The 17,800-nt window shown below is 37.2% G+C and overlaps 1 protein-coding gene across 17 annotated transcripts in view; it reads right to left on the reverse strand.

Moving 5' to 3' along the window:
• USH2A (usherin) overlaps positions 1-17,800 on the reverse strand; it is a 1,013,951-nt gene that overhangs the window by 631,731 nt on the left and 364,420 nt on the right. The window lies entirely within an intron of this gene.

Genomic DNA, 17,800 nt, shown 5'->3' on the forward strand with positions numbered 1-17,800 from the left:
ATGAACATGAGTATCTCATCATTTATTTAGGTTTTCTTCAATTTTTCAAGGAAACACTTTGTAGTTTTCATTGCAGAAGTCTTGCATTATCTTTTTTTAACCAGGTTTGTTTCTAAATCTTTTATACATTTTGGTGATATTATAAGTGGCACTAATTTTTTTCTTTTTCTGATTACCTTTTGTTGCTAATAGAAACATTTGATTTAGGAATAGTGATCTTTACACTTAATTCTTGCTATATGTACTTATTAAACTGGATAGCTTATATACTATCTTGATTCTTCTATATACAGTCATTATATCTGCATGCAAATAAAGATAGCTTACTTCTTTACATTCTTAATGTCCTTTTTTTTTTTGCTACATTGTTATGGCTAGTACTTCCAATATAATATTGAATAAAGGTGGTGATAGTGGAATTCCTTGTCCTATTCCTGACATCTGGGAGAAAGCATTCAATATTTTATACTAGTAGTATTTTATAAAAAATATATTTTTATAAAAAAAATGTTTCATTCTTAGTTTGATGAGAACTTTATCAAATGTATTTATTGACTCCATAGAGATAATTTAAAAGGTTTCATCTTTATTACGTTAATGTGGTAAACCATATAGATATTTTGGTCTTCTTTTCTTCCTTACATTTCTGTCTTTTCCTATTTCATTAATTTTTGCTTTTATTTTTACTACTTCTTTCTTTCAAATTGGGGGGCTTCCATTTGCTTTTTCTGGTTTCTCACTGGGTTAGAAGCTTAGATATTTGATTTCTAACTATTCCTTTACTAAAACATGCATTCAAACATTCATAGCTTAAATTAGTCTACTACTATTTACTCCAACAGGGATAGAGTCGAAATTCTTTCTACAGAGATTCGAATTTAGGTATTATTTTAATTCTAGAACTCCTATTCTAATATATTCCAACTCTCTGTTTAAATTCTGCTTCTTTTCATTTATTTTATTTATAATACTAATCATAGCTATTTTATACATATATAATTTTCATATACAAACTTTTGTGCATGTGCATATACATATCAAATATGTCTAGATTACTGAGGATCTGTATTTTTTCATTTACTAGGGCCTATATTTTTGATATTCCTGGTAATTTTGCATTGAATAGCAAACATTGTGTATTTTAGAAATGTAGACTCTTACTCATGCTATCTTCTTGCAGCAAATATTTACACTATTCTGGCAGAAAGACAACTTTTACTCTACCAGCAGTTCAGATGAGTTGAGGGTTTACTTCCTGCTTTTGGATGACTGCTCTATTTCTCATTTGTTCCCACTGCTAGAATTTAAGCTGAACATCTGACATATTTATCAGGGGCCTTCCTCCTTGGTAGGCCCTGAACTCTAATTTTTTTGTCTTTCAAGCCAAGCTTCCTCCACCTCCACACCCAAGACTATGCAATATAGGAATTAGGATAAAACAAATAGAAGGAAAAAACAAAAGATAAATAAAAAGCTCACTGAAATGGTTTTTCTTATTTCTGTTAACTTGATCCCACAAGTCTTGGCAGTCCTAGTTAAACAGTACTGTCTTGATACAACCATATTATTAAGAAATTTTATCCAGCTTTTTATTTTTTCTCAGCAGGAGGATTTTTTGACATGCATCACAGCTGGAGTCAGGAATCCCTTGCAATTATTTCATTACACGTTTGATGCCTGATTTCATTGCAAGCTTCCAAGCTCCCTAAGGTTAGGGGCTGTGTCTGTTTTACCCAATATTCTTTCTAAAACACCAATCATAGCATCTGGCATGCATCTGTGCTAAGTCACTTCTGTCCTGTCCGACTCTTTACAATTCCATGGACTGTAACCCTCCAGGCTCCTCTGTCCATGAGACTTTCCAGCAAGAATACTCGAGTGGGTTGCCATTTCCTTCTCCAGGGGATCTTCACAGCCCAGGGATTGAACCTGGGTCTCCTGCATTGCTGGCAGATTCTTTACCATCTGAGCCACTGGGAAAATGGTAAAGATTCACAATACATCCAATAATGATCAAGCTCCTCCATTTAAAGGTGGAGGTAGAAAGCAGAGTAAAAAGTTTGAAAATAAATTTGCAGAAAACAGAAGGGGAAGTCTAGTGAGAAATATTTAGTTTATTTATATGTTTAAAAGGATATAATGATAACATTATTATTTAGGGGCACACAGTTGAGGATTAGAAATAGCCCTTCTTTTGAAAATTATTGATAATCTTGAAGGAAGCATTTACAAGAAAGCAGTGGGCAAAAAAAATACAAGTGACAGATTAAGGAGTGATTTGTTAAAGTGAAAGTCTCTCAGTCATGTCTAACTCTCGCAACCCCATGGACTATACAATCTGTGGAATTCTTCAGTTCAGTATACTGGAGTAGGTAGCCGTTCCTTTCTTCAGGGGATCTTCCCAACCCAGGGATCGAACTCAGGTCTCCTGCATTGCAGGTGTATTCTTTACCAGCTGAGCCGCCAGGGAAGCCCAAGGAGTGATTGATAGGTGAGAAAACCAAGACATTGAAAGTGTCTTCTTTTTTAAGGAGCATGATAATGAGGAAAATACAAGAAATAGACTTCGATTTATAAGCATATGTTAAAATGTAAAGTAATCACTCACAATTCAGTTATGAGAGATAAAACATCTAAGTCTCTAGACAGGGAAGGCAACTTAAAAATCGAACTTCATAGACTGAATAATATGAAGTGAAAAATCAGAGAGATCTGGAGTAGACAGAGGTTATAAGAAGAATATCATCAAGATGTATGTGGTTTAAGCACATGAAATACACGCATGAGTATAACAGCACATAGTTCAAAATCCTGAATTCCAACACATCAGCCATTAAATGCATACATAATAATGACTATTATGATATTGTGTGCTAATCCTTTAGGTGATTTCTGCATGGAAATCTTATAATAACCCACTTTAGAGATGAAGAAACTGAGCTGGAGAGTAGAGAAACGACTAGGCAGAGTTAAACACCAGGCTGTAGAGAAGCCAAATTTTAAATCTGGGGAATCTGACTCCAGAACCTGCACTCTACCCCTGCCACTGCTTCATTCCTTCTGAACAAGAATGTCATTGTTAATACCACCATTGCCCTTGAAATAGAATTCAATCAATTTGATGCTGTTAATCCATCCATAGCATTGATCACTGTTGTTTATAAGGCACTTCCAAGATTAAAAGTGCTTTTTATTGTACTCTATATGTTTATTATGATTGCCATCCTAACCCTATCACAATAAGCCCAATGATATGTATAGGTAAAAGTGTCAAAATATTCATTAACCTCAAAATTTAATAAACCTAAGGAGATCCTGTGTCTAAGACATATGTAACATCCCATTTCTAATGATATCATGTGACAGATACAGTGGGTGAGAAAATGACTCTCGCTGTAATAACAGAGAAGTAACATCACCAGCAACTAAGGATCATTAATAAGAATCTCTTTTTTCCTCTAGTACTATATAGTTTAAAAAATATTTTCTTAAACATCTTGGACCAATAGAGACTAGACAAATTGAGTTATCACTTTAAGCTGTCAGTATTTCCAAAAAGGTAGTTCTCAACATTATGTGATGTGTTCTAATGTACTGCAAATCTCATCATTAAGTAATTTTTATAGCTAAGCAACCTTTCTTATAGATTTTTCTTGTTCTATCCAACTCATTTAGCTAATTCCTGATTCAACATTATTGGACATCCGGTTTGGGTCCTATGACATGCAAGGCACAAATGTTATAACTAAAGAAAATGGTCATAATTTCAGTCTATTTGGGATATAGATAAGTGAACAAGAAATTGTAAAGGTGCATGATGAATGTTAAAATGAAGACTCTTGGTTTCCGTGATCATAGATTGGAGAGGTCCTTAATCTAGCTTTGACATAAGATTAGGGGAAACTTTGGGTAAGCAATTTAAGGAACAGCTCAGTTGACATTTTAATGATCAGTAGGAATTAATCATACCAAACATCCTCTTCCAAAAACACAAGAGAAGACTCTACACGTGGATGTCACCAGATGGTGAATACCAAAATCAGACTGATTATATTCTTTGCAGCCAAAGATGGAGAAGCTCTATACAGTCAGGAAAAACAAGACCTGGAGCTGACTGTGGCTCAGACTGTGAAATCTTTATTGCAAAATTGAGACTTATATTTAAGAAAGTAAGAAAAACCACTAGGTCATTCAAGTATGACCTAAATATCCCTTATGATTATACAGAGGAAGTGACAAATATATTCGAGGGATTAAATCTGATAGACAGAGTGCCTGAAGAACTATGGATGGAGGTTCATAACATTGTACAGGAGAAGGTGATCAAAACCATCCCTAAGAAAAGGAAATGCAAAGAGTAAAAATGTGGTCTGAGGAGGCCTTACAACTAGCTGAGAAAAGACAAAGGACAAAAAACTAGCTGCTAAAGGTAAAGGAGAAAAGGAAAGATATATCCATCTGATGCAGAGTTCCGAAGAATAGCAAGGATAGATAAGAAAGCCTTCCTAAGTGAGCAATGCAAGGAAATGGAGGAAAACAATAGAATGGGAAAGAATAGAGATTTCCTCAAGAAAATTAGAGATACCAAAGGAACATTTCATGCAAAAATGGGCACAATAAAAGACAGAAATGGTATGGACCTAACAGAAGCAGAAGATATTAAGAAGAGGTGGCAAGAATACAGAGAAGATTTATTTTAAAAATGATCTTAATAACCTGGATAACCAAGAAGGTATGATCACTTACCTAGAATCAGACATCCTGGAAAGTGAAGTCAAGTGGGCCTTGGAAGTATCACTACAAACAAAGCTAATGGAGTTGATGGAATTCCAGCTGAGCTAATTCAATTCCTAAAAGACGATGCTGTGAAAGTGATGCACTCAATATGCCAGCAAATTTGGAAAACTCAGCAGTGGCCACAGGACTGGAAATGATCAGTTTTCAGTGCAATTCCAAAGAAAGGCAATGCCAAAGAATGCTCAAACTACTGCACAACTGCACTCATCTCACACGCTAGTAAAGTAATGCTCAAAATTCTCCAAGCCAGGCTTCAACAGTATGAGAACTGAGAGCTTCCAGATGTTCAAGTTGGGATTTAGGAAAGGCAGAGGAATAAGAGATCAAATTGCCAATGCCTGTGGATCACATAAAAAGCAAGGTAATTCCAGGAAAAAAAACCTACTTCTGTTTCATTGACTATGCTAAAGCCTTTGACTTTAGGATCACATCAAAGTGTGTGGATCACAACAAACTCTGGAAAATTCTTCAAGAGATGGGAATACCAGATCATCTGACCTATCTCCTGAGAAACGTGTATGCAGGTCAAGAAGCAACAGTTAGAACGAGATATGGAACAACAGACTGGACCAAAATTGGGAAAGGAGTATGTCAAGGCTGTATATTGTCACCCTGCTTATTTAACTTTTATGCAGAGTACATCATGTAAAATGCAGGGCTGGATGAAGCACAAGCTGGAATCAAGATTGCTGGGAGAAATATCAATAACCTCAGATATGCAGATGACACTACCCTTATGGCAGAAAGTGAAGAGGAACTAAAAAGCCTCTGGATGAAGGTGAAAGAGGAGAGTGAAAAAGCTGGCTTAAAACTCATCATTTAGAAAACTAGATCATGGCATCCAGTCCCATCACTTCATGGCAAATAGATGGGGAGACAATGGAAACAATGACAGACTTTATTTTCTTGGGTTCCAAAATCACTGTGGACAGTGGCTGCAGCCATGAAATTAAAAGAAGCTGGCTCCTTGGAAGAAAAGCTATGACCAACCTAGACAGCATATTAAAAATCAGAGACATGACTTTGCCAGCAAAGGCTGTATAGTCAAAGCTATGGTTTTTCCAGTAGTCGTGTATAGATGTGAGAGTTGGATCATAAAGAAAATTGTACACCAAATAATTGGTGTTTACAAACTGGTGTTGGATAAGACTCTTGAGAGTCCCCTGGACTGAAAGGAGATCAAAATAGTCAATCCTAAGGGAAATCAATGCTGAGTATTCATTGGAAGGACTGATGCTGAAGTTGAAGTTCTAGTACTTTGGCCACCGGATACCAAGAGCTGACTCACTGGAAAAGTCACTGATGCTGGGAAAGATTGGAGGCAGGAGGAAAAGGGGATGACAGAGGATGAGATGTTTGGATGGCATCACCAACTCAAAGGACATGAGTTTGAGTAAACTCAGGGAGATTGTGAAAGAGAGGGAAGGCAGGCATGCTGCAGTCCATGGAGTTGCAGAGTTGGGCACAACTGAGTGACTGAACAACAACAAAGGTATTAATCAGGTAGTAAGAAAAAGAAGTGCTTGCTACTAAAGGAAGGCACTTCAAGCAAAGGTATCAATATCTTCAAAGACCTAGGCCTCCAAGAGAGTGTGGTATATTCAAGTAGCTGGGACTGAAAGATAGACACAGACCTGGAGAGTAAGCTAGGAAGTATACGAAGAGGTGAAGCTGAATGGTAAGAAAGTAAGCAGAAGAGAGTTCATGGGGCATCTTATTAAGAAACTTATAAAAGGTTTTAAGCAAGAGGATGATAAGAAAGGTGATTAATTTGAATAAGTAGTCTGTAAAGGAGTCAAAGTTTTGGCTTAGAAACCCACAACATAGACCTGGATGAGGAAGGAGCTGTAGGACTAGTGGATATTTCCAAGAAATATATCAGAGCTATAATGGCTAGTGGAGGACCAATTAACAGACCATGAGGAAGGGAGTGAGCAGCACTGTTCAAAGACACTTCTCCCGTGTCTGTCTCAGATACCCAGTTATATTCACTTTGGTAAACAAAGTGGTAAACCTAGAAGAAGGAACAGGCTGGGGGAGGGCTGGGTATGAAGAGACTGAGAAGCCAAGAAAGAGGCATCTACATTTGTTTTCCATTTTCTGCCCCGTTTAATGGGAGAAGCATTAAAGTATTCATCTTTTTAAGCTTCCCACAAGTCCTAATCTTTCATTTATCACATTCTCCTATGACCCATTTTATTTGTGAGGATGACACGGCCACCATTGCCAGGATGACTTATCACCCAAATGACTAAGCAGGTATATCTTCTCCCTTTTTCCTCCTCCTGCCTTTCTTGTGAGGTTGCACTTAAAGTCAAAGAGACTCCAAAGGGAGACTGTGCCTTAGTCCAGAAAATGTTCATAACTGAGTTTCCTTTCTTGAATCTCAAAACAAATACCTGAGGGATATATTTGTGAGCTTCCTTCAACGTGTTCTTCATAATATCATTTGATATTTCCATACTGCAGTGGAACTCTTCATGCATGATCTCGTAAACATTTCTTCAGACCACTAAAATTCAGCTTTTGAAAGATCCAGAATTTTGACAATGATATTACTGGAATTCTTTCTATCTGATTGGAAATGAAGTTGATCTTTTTTTTCCCCAAAATATTTTAACCTACAACTATGTATATGTATTTTTCTTTTCAAAAACTTTAAATTGCAGTATAGTGGATTTACAGAGTTACTTTTTCTGCTGTACAGCAAAGTGATTCAGATAAACATATAGACACATTCTTTTTTATATTCTTTTCCATTATGTTTTATCACAGAATATTGAATATAGTCCCCTATACTATGGAGAAGGCAATGGCACCCCACTCTAGTACTCTTGCCTGGAAAATCCCATGGACGGAGGAGCCTGGTAGGCGGCAGTCCATGGGGTCGCACCGAGTCGGACACGACTGAGCGACTTCACTTTCACTTTTCACTTTCATGCATTGGAGCAGGAAATGGCAACCCACTCCAGTGTTCTTGCCTGGAGAATCTCAGGGATGGGGAAGCCTGATAGGCTGCTGTCTATGGGGTCGCACAGAGTCGGACACGACTGAGGTGACTTACCAGCAGGCCCTATACTATATAGTAGGACCTTTTGTTTATCCATCCTTCATATAATAGTTTGCATTTGCTATCCCCAAACTTCTAATCCCTCAATCCCCACTCCCTTGGCAACCAAAAATGTGTTCTCTATGTCTATGAGTCTGTTTCTGCTTTGTAGATAAATTTTCATTTGTGTCGTGTTTTAGATTTCACATAGAAGTGATCTCATATAGTATTTGTCTTTCTCTTTCTGACTTAGGAAGTTAACCAATATTTTATGAATGTTACATTTATCCTAACTCATATAAAATAGTTTTAACTACAGATCTTTAAATATGTTTAATTTATTCTGAGAAAACACATACAAAATTATTCATTTTATTAAATCAAATAGCAATCACCTTTATAGACACTAGTTTTGCTATCACTGCTAACCATTATGATTCTTTTTCCACTGTAAGTTCCTTTCCACCCATTTAAATTGGATGAAAAGAGAACTAAAATTATTCTCTTATTGATGCTAAATGTTATTAAGAGATAGAAATATTTTTTCTTTCACAATGAAGCCTTAAAGTAGATTCCAAAATGGCCAACATATTAAACAAAAAGACACTGGACAATTTAAGTACTATAGGTAAATTTGAGACTGCTAGGCAACCTATGGCAGAAAGTGAAGAGGAACTAAAAAGCCTCTTGATGAAGGTGAAAGAGGAGAGAGAAAAAGTTGGCTTAAAACTCAACATTCAGAAAACAAAGATCATGGCATCTGGTTCCATCAGTTCATGGGAAATAGATAGGGAAACAGTGGAAACAGTGTCAGACTTTATTTTTGGGGGCTCCAAAATCACTGCAGATGGTGACTGCAGCCATGAAATTAAAAGACGCTTACTTCTTGGAAGGAAAGTTATGACCAACTTAGATAGCATATTGAAAAGCAGAGACCTTACTTTGCCAACAAAGGTCCATCTAGTCAAGGCTATGGTTTTTCCAGTGGTCATGTATGGATGTGAGAGTTGGACTGTGAAGAAAGCTGAGCACTGAAGAATTGATGCTTTTGAACTGTGGTGTTGGAGAAGACTCTTGAGAGTCCCTTGGACTGCAAGGAGATCCAACCAGTCCATCCTAAAGGAAATCAGTCCTGGGTGTCCTTTGGAAGGAATGATGCTAAAGCTGAAACTCCAGTACTTTGGCCACCTCATGCCAAGAGTTGACTCATTGGAAAAGACTCTGATGCTAGGAGGGATTGGGGGCAGGAGGAGAAGGGGACGACAGAGGATGAGATGGCTGGATGGCATCATTGACTCGATGGACGTGAGTCTGAGTGAACTCCGGGAGTTGGTGATGGACAGGGAGGCCTGGCGTGCTGTGATTCATGGGGTCGCAAAGAGTTGGACACAACTGAGCGACTGAACTGAACTGAACTGAGGCAGCCTGGGAATGGGGTGGGAAGTGTGTGTTTGAGAATGAGGAATGAGTGTGTGAGAACACATGTACAGTAGTATATCAGGCAACAATACATCTTGATTTGGTAATATAAGAGATGGGGAAACAAGATGCTTTATGCTGGTTAAAAGAGCATTAGCAGCTAACAAAAATAGTTTACTGCAAGGAAAAGATTATTCTATTATTTTGACATGGTCCATGTTGGGTTGGATTTCTGGCCACCGAAGACTGTTGAGCAGAAAGGATGCTATTTCAATATATTTGAAGTTATTAAGCATTACTGTCTTCTCTGTTGTGCTGGGTTTTCACTCTTACTTCTTCTATCTGAGCTCCTTTCCACTTATCTTTAGGCTTCCTAGCATTAGGGCCATAGAAGGCAATGGCACCCCACTCCAGTGTTCTTGCCTGGAGAATCCCAGGGATGGGGGAACCTGGTGGGCTGCCGTCTATGGGGTCGCACAGAGTCAGACACGACTGAAGCAACTTAGCAGCAGCAGAAGGATTAGGGCAGAAGAAAGAAAAATGCTTCATTAATTATGAAATTATGTATTAATCTTTTTTAGAACCAAGGAGAGGCAAACTTTACACCAGGAATAGGCAAACTACCAGCCTGCTGCCCATTTTTGTAAAGAAAATCTTTTTGGAACATGGCTACCCGTCTTTGTTCACATACTGTTGATGGCTGCTTTCATGCCACCATGACAGAACTGAGACGCTGTGACAGAGATCTCGTGGCCCATACAGTCAAGATCAGTGTCTGGACCTTTAGAGGAGAATTTCATAACCCTCTGCTCTAGACTGATTTGAGAGAAATTTACAGAAAAGGAAGGGTTCTTCATGCAAAGGCAAGTCTGCAATTTCATTCATTTTGACCATCTCAGCAAAATCAAACCCCCCAAAAGGTATAAAAATTTTGATGAGAGGAAAACGTCCTGGTGAAATGATTGTTTCATGAAATCTGAGATAAAATTCTGAAGTGAAACAATTTATTTGCAGACCAACCTACTGTTAACTTTCCAAACACAAAGCAACATTACAGAAATGTGCTTCAAAATTAGTCACCTTAAAAATGCAAGGTTAAAACAAATGTAGTCCTCTGAAGCCAGCCTTTATGATGAATACAGAGAAAACACAGTCTTCTCCCATCCTTCAATATTATCTGAAAGCATTTCTAAGGGCTTACCTCTCTACCAAAGGTAATAAAAATGAAACAATCTTAATAGTCACCTCTATCTCTAGTTATCATGGGTTAGTTTGACTTCTTTTATTCTAAGAATATGCATTTCATCCTTTTCTCTCTCAGTCAATAAAGATGAGCTCAACAGACAGTCACATCTCTTCTGATTCACGTCAGAAACACCCATGGACTCTGATTATTGCCTGAGCTCCATTTCTTTCCTTTGCTCCCAAGTTCTACATTCTTACTCTCGCCTTTATTTTTCTATATCATTATTGCCTGCTTGTTAAACTGGTAGGCCACATAGTTGATGAATATATTTGCTTTTCAACAAATGATTTGGTTGAAATCTAACGTCTAAGTTTAAATAAATTTGTGGTTTAAATATGCTTTGAAAAGACTTGGCATTTTATTTAGTGTTTTCTTTCTTTTTTATTTAGAACTTTCTGGCAAAACTACTTGCTCCTAGACAGACGAAAACAAATAGTGGGACACCAAGGGTATTGAAGGTCAGAATTAATATGCTTTTACTAATTAGTGTATCTGAAGAAGTTTGCCCTACTTACACCTTCACTGTAACTGCTTAGAATTGGCTTTCCTTTAATGTGGTGTTGTAGTGTCTCAGTTCACTAAAAATAATACAAGAATAATAAAGCATAAATATCATATAGCAAAAATATAAAATATATGCTTTTAAAAGATATTGATTTTGGGGTTGCATTTCTCTCTTTATGAGTCAGTAATTAATTGTATTTCTGGATCCCAAAGCATTTAGTTCAGCCATTTTAGGGAAGGCAAATACTAAGAGACAAAACTGTAAGACAATCATTTGGTGTCCTTGAACGGCATTATTATGAAGAAAGTGTACAGAGTTCTCATCTGCAAGATATTCAACATCAGTAATCACATTTTTCATGAAGACAAATAAAAGGGAATTACATCCAGGTGCACATGTGTGCTCATCTCCCCAGTGGGTTGCTACAAAGATCTCCCCAAAGGCAGTTCCTGATTTCTGGGCAGGGTCACCAGTAAAGGCAGTTTAAAAGGCTGGTGTGATTGGCATCTGGATACTACAATAGTCAAACCTTCCCCCAAATGATCATGGACCTGTTTTCGCTAATAGGAAAAAAAAGTGACAAGGAGAGAAAGGGTCACCTTTGGAATGCCAATCTGAGCAGTATTGTAGTTTGCTATTTCTCCAGGTTCCGTTTGGATTACTAGTGAAATTCTTTTTGTAAGTGGATTTACTCTGCAATCCCGAAAATAAGCAAAAAAAAAAATTTTTTTCTCCAGAATTGCTCTGTTACTGTTTTGCAAAGACAAAGTACTGTTAACCCCATGCAACCAGGGGAATAATTCATTATAAGTGTGCACACTATTTTCCAGTTCTAAAATCATGATCATGAAATTATGTGGAACTTAGGTCTTCTTTAAACCCTCTGATATAACCCAAGATTTGAGTAATCATTTTATATTGAGCAATTTTCCCCATATCACTCAAGTTATTCCTAGAATTTGCCCCATAAATTCTTTGGATTAGTAGAGAAAAAGAACAAAATTATGTTAATTCTAAATTGTGAATGTGGTAGTTTGAGCATTCTTTGGGATTGGAACGAAAACTGACCTTTTCCAGTCCTGAGGCCATTGCTGAGTTTTCCAAATTTGCTGGCATGTTGAGTGCATCACTTTAAAAGCATCATCTTTTTAGGATTTGAAATAGCTCAGCTGGAATTCTATCACCCCCACTAGCTTTATTCACGTCCTAAGGCCCATTTGACTTCACACTCAACTGGACTGAATCATAGAAAAAGCAAGGGAATTCCAGAAAAACATCTACTTCTGCTTCATTGCGCTAAAACCTTTAACTGTATGGATCACAAAAAACTGTGGAAAATACTTAAAGAGAGGGGAATACCAGGCCACCTTACCTGTCTCCTGAGAAACCTATACGCAGGTCAAAAAGCAACAGTTAGAACCAGACATGGAACAACGAACTGGTTCAAATTTGGGAAAGGAGCATGTCAAGGCTGTATACTGCCACCCTGCTTATTTAACTTACTTGCAGAGTAAATCATGTGTAATGCTGGACTGGATGAAACACAAGCTGGACTCAAGACTACCAGGAGAAATATCAATAACTTCAGATATGCAGATGACATCATGGTGATGGCAGACAGCAAAGAGGAACTAAAGAGCCTTTTGATGAAGATGAAAGAGGAGAGTGAAAAAGCTGGCTTAAAACTCAACATACAAAACACTAAGATCATGGCATCTGGTCCCATCACTTCATGGCAAATAGATGGTGAAACACAACAGAAACAATGACAGACTTTATTTTCTTGGTCTCCAAAATCACTGCGGATGGTGACTGCAGCCATGAAATCAAAAGAAGCTTTCTCCTTGGAAGAAAACATATGACAAACCCAGACAGCATATTACAAAACAGAGAGATCATTCTGCCAACAAAGGTTCATCTAGTCAAAGATATGGTTTTTCCAGTAGCCATGTACGGATGTGAGAGTTGGACCACAAAAAAGACTAAGTGCTGAAGAACTAATGTATTCTAAGTGTGGTGCAGGACAAGACTCTTGAGAATCCCTTATACTGCAAGGAGATCAAACCAGTCAGTCCTAAAGGAAATCAATGCTGAGTATTCATTAGAAGGACTAATGCTGAAGCTGACGCTCCAATACTTTGGCTTCCTGATGCAAAGAGCCAACTCACTGGAAAAGCCCCTGATGCTGAGAAAGATTGAGGGCGGGAGGAGAAGGGGATGACAGAGAAGAGATGACTGGATGGCATCTTCAACTCAATGGACACGAGTTTGAGCAAACTCTGGGAGACAGTGAAGGACAGGGAAGCCTAGAATGCTGCAGTCCATGGGGTCACAAAGAATAGGACACGATTGAGAGACTGAACAACAACAACAAATTGTGAATATATTATATGAAAGAATGACAACAAAACAGTTAAATCTAAGTGTTTTTAATCTCACAGCTGCCTCAGTAATAAATTCTATTTTGAATTTTTGAGCCTACTTAAATACCCTATGCTTATCGATTTGGAATTTTAGAAGTTAAAGGAACTGACCATTCAGTACAAGTCTCAGGTTAACAGATGAGCATGACTAGACCCACATGAATGTAGTTCATCTAATGTCTCAACACTAGTAGATTAATTTAACTGTTTTCAGTAACACATTAAATATCACATTTTAATATAGAAATTGCATATTATTCATGCCCCAGATATGACATTTAGGCAAACATATGTGCAGCAGCAGATGAATTAACAGAATAATGATTTTACAAATTGCAGAAGATTTTATAAAATCTGTCTCATAGTAGGTATTAATAAATATTTGTTAAATGAGTAATAGGTGATAGCTAATATTGAATGACTATAAACTTATCTATGTGTGCAAAGTTTATTGGATGAACTATCCCATTTAATCCTAACCTACTTGCCTGATATCAGTATTGTAAGTAGTATTATGTCAATTTTAATAAAAGGGAAAAGAGGCACACAGATGATTAAGTGGTTTGTCTAATTATATTTAACTAATAAATAATGGGGCTTAGATTTGCAACATATCTATTAGTCTGCTCCCAATCCCTTATTCTTAATTGTAAAGAAATGGGGGGGGGTGTATTTATACTATGATGCAAATGACTGATAATACACCCTTCCTAAAAATTAGACTTTTGAAAGAATATTTGTATGAGAAAAGAAAAGGACTAATGACAGATTGTAAAAAAGATTAATCTGGTTCATTTTTCAACCCCAAAGTATACTTTAATCGAGTTCATTTACATTACTAAGCTTAATAATTTCTATATTAAGCAACATAAACATATATTCAAATATATGAATCAATATTTGAATTGTTTTCATTCTACCATTTGAGGTAAAAATATTTAAAGCAAATATATGGAAGAGGAGGGAGTTATATGAAAGATTCATTTCTTGAACTATAGTAATAAGATAATTTATACTGAGACTTTCAACATATTGCTATGACCATGAAATATGTTGTGAGTATATTTACAAATCTTGTTATTGACGGGTGAAATCTCACATTTTTCTTGTATAAAATATGTATAAAAATACACATCATTGTATATTTGTGCTTGAGTTATTTGATATCTCCATTCATATTTCAGGAGTCATTTTTAGTTAGAGTTTGAGATTTTGAACTGAATCAAAATAAAAGACATCTGAGTTCTTCTTATAATTATTCACTTTTTAAATATAATTCATCATCTTAGAGATGTCCAGGATTTGCTTATTAAATTTTCCTCAGAATATAGAAATTGCATGAAATTTATAGGAACATGAGTTGAAAGCGCTATTTGGCGCAGAGCACTTCGGCACATTTAAAATAATTTTTTCAGTGTTAGAAATATCTAGTTTTAGGAACCCTCTAGAATTAATTGATATAGAAAAAATAAACTCACTCCCAGAAATCTTTGGGGATACAAGTAAATAAATAATGCCAATACTACTATATATTTTTGTTACTTGAAAGGGCTTCCCAGGTGGTGCTGGCGGTAAAGACTCTGCCTGCCAATGCAGGAGACACGTGTTCTATCCCTGAGTCAAGAAAATCCCCTGGAGTAAGAAATGGTAACCTCCTCCAGTATTCCTGACTGGAGTATTCCATGGACAGAAGAGCCTGGCAAGCTACAGTCCGTGGGGTCGCAAAGAGTCAGACATGACTGAAGCAACTTAGCATGCACATTACTTGAAAAGCCAAAAACCAAAAGACAAATCCAAAAAGTTTAGCAGTGTTGGGTAAAACCTACTACTTTGCCTTCCACCCTCATTTGTTACTTTCAGATACTTGTTCTGTTCTGTCTCTAAAGAACTGTCCATGGTTGCTCACTCCCCCTCTGGCAAAGTGCCAGCTTTTGAACCAGAAGACTCTGAATTCACATTTCAATTCAGCAGCTGTGGCAATCTGGGGGACCCAGTTACTGGAACCTCATTTCCTCATAATCCAGGAAGGGGAAAATATCTTCCATGGTCGTAGAGGGAATGAATGACAGAATGTACAAGGAAAATAAATGTGCGATGCTAACTACACCTTTCTACATAAGAAGATACAAATTACAGGAAAGCCATTAAGTTACTTTTGTAAACTTATCTTGGCTCATTGACTGGGTAAATTTAGTTAAACCATGACCCAACTCAATAAAAGTATCCAACCAAACCTGCCAGGTAAGCCAAAGGGTCAAACCAATAAATAACTTGATGGAGACCTGGTTACTTTCAAAGTTAACACAGCCTTCAAAGCAAGCCACGCGGCTCATACAAAGGAGCACATGAGGCCCCAAAACGTGCCTAAATGCAGGAGAACTACTTACTCTCCAGGAATCACCAAAGCTCCCGGGAGTCGTTCAAGCCAAAATTGTGATCTCCCTGCCTTGTCCTTCAGATGATGTGGACTCCAAACACATTTTCTGTGCAGCTGGAAGCTTTGTTACAGACAGAAGGATCCTGCTTCGTGAGGCCCGTGTTTATGGCCTAACTTTTTTAAAGAGGAATTTGGAAAACTTCCCAGATGCTGCATCTGCCCCTAGCCCGTGCACCTCGGAGTCTAAGGCCGGCGAGGGAGGCAGCGCAGACGCTAAATTTATTAACGGTGGATGGGCCACTCTGTCTTTCACAGCAACAGCAGTAGGTGATCCCATCGAAAATCTGTCTGCTGGCTAGCTAGCAAATCCAAGCTGACATGCCTGCCGCAGCGCTACCCCGATGAATGGCAAGAAGGCTGATTCCTCGAAGAAACACACCACAAACCAAAGGCCGGACCAGGAAGGCAGTTCCAGCTCCATCCGAGAGAAAGTCTTTTACTTTCTACCCACAGGTTCTTTTCTAGATACCTATGTTTTCTTTTCATTCCTTTCTTTGACTTTTACAAATAGTAAGCAGAAGTTGAGTATTGTCAGGGAGCTTGGTGATTGAATTTCTAATACTCAGGGAGGAGCTGGATGTACTAGGCCAGTGGTTACTCTTAACATATTAATCTTAATATATCACAGATTCATTGCAAACACACATCAGCAGCCAGCCTCACGTAAAAGCAAACCATTTACGACTTTAAGTAAAAATAAAATGACACCCCACCTATGTTTCAGAGCTCAAGTTCCATTTCATTGTCCTCAACATACACAATATTTGAAAGTCTAGCTATTGCTCCAAAATTAGGTTCTCAGGAGTTAAATTAATATCATTCTGAGTTTATAGAATCATATATATTATACACTTTGCAAATTCTTTAAATAATGGTAAACTGTGTATTATGAATAGTTACTATTTTATATACCTACAGTCAAACAGTGCTTCTAAAAACTGTAATTCATAAAGCAAAAGACTTCCAGATCATAATACCTGTAAAATCAGGAACTGAGTGAGACGCACGAGGTTAGCTCACACAGTGAGGGTTGGATCTGGTGTTAGATGAATTGGGAGATTGGGATTGACATATATACACTATGATACTATGTATAAAATGGATAACTAATGAGAACCTACTGCATAGCTCAGGGAACTTACTCAGTTGTCTGTAGTGACCTAAATTGTATGGCAGTCCAAAAAAGAGGGGATATATATATACGCATATAGCTGATTCATTTTTCTGTACAGCAGAAACAAAGCATTGTAAAGTAACTATACTAGAATAAAAATTAATTGACAAAAGAAAATAGAAAAAAAAACAAGAAAATGTTTATATTTTACTGGGGGTTTTTGCACTGATTTTTATTTGAAAAATATTGTATTAAAATATTATTTACATGGACAACTGAGTTTTTGGTGCCTTAAATATTGTGCCTCACTTGCTTCACTCTACTTCTGACCCACAGAATGTAGGCTTTCCCTGAAATTACTTTTTCCCATAATGCTCTCAATAGAACATAGGGTATGAACAGTTGTTACATTTTTTAAAAAACAGTTACATCAAATAAGTACTAGGAATAGTTAGTTAAACAAAGTTAAATAGATTTCTTACACTTCTTTTCAGAGACTGTAATAACTCAATGTGTACTACGCATCTCCAATAGCATGGGGCATTTCTCAAACTCATTTGCCACAGAACTCTTTTCCACAAAGGAAGAGAACACTCTGAGGAACACATTCTGGTAAATAGCATCCAAGAATCATGTCCAGCACATACTTTGATCCAATAAGGCTGCCTTCCCACATCATTTTCTTTCTTTTCTTTCCTCCACTTACACCTCTTTCCCACCCCCCCAGAATACTAAAAAGAAAAGTATGTCGACACAATCAAGCTCAAGTATAAAAAGACTATATTAGCATCTCTATAAACAGGCATAGTA

Source organism: Bubalus kerabau, chromosome 5 (genome assembly GCF_029407905.1).
Source record: "Bubalus kerabau isolate K-KA32 ecotype Philippines breed swamp buffalo chromosome 5, PCC_UOA_SB_1v2, whole genome shotgun sequence".
Taxonomy (NCBI): domain Eukaryota; kingdom Metazoa; phylum Chordata; class Mammalia; order Artiodactyla; family Bovidae; genus Bubalus; species Bubalus kerabau.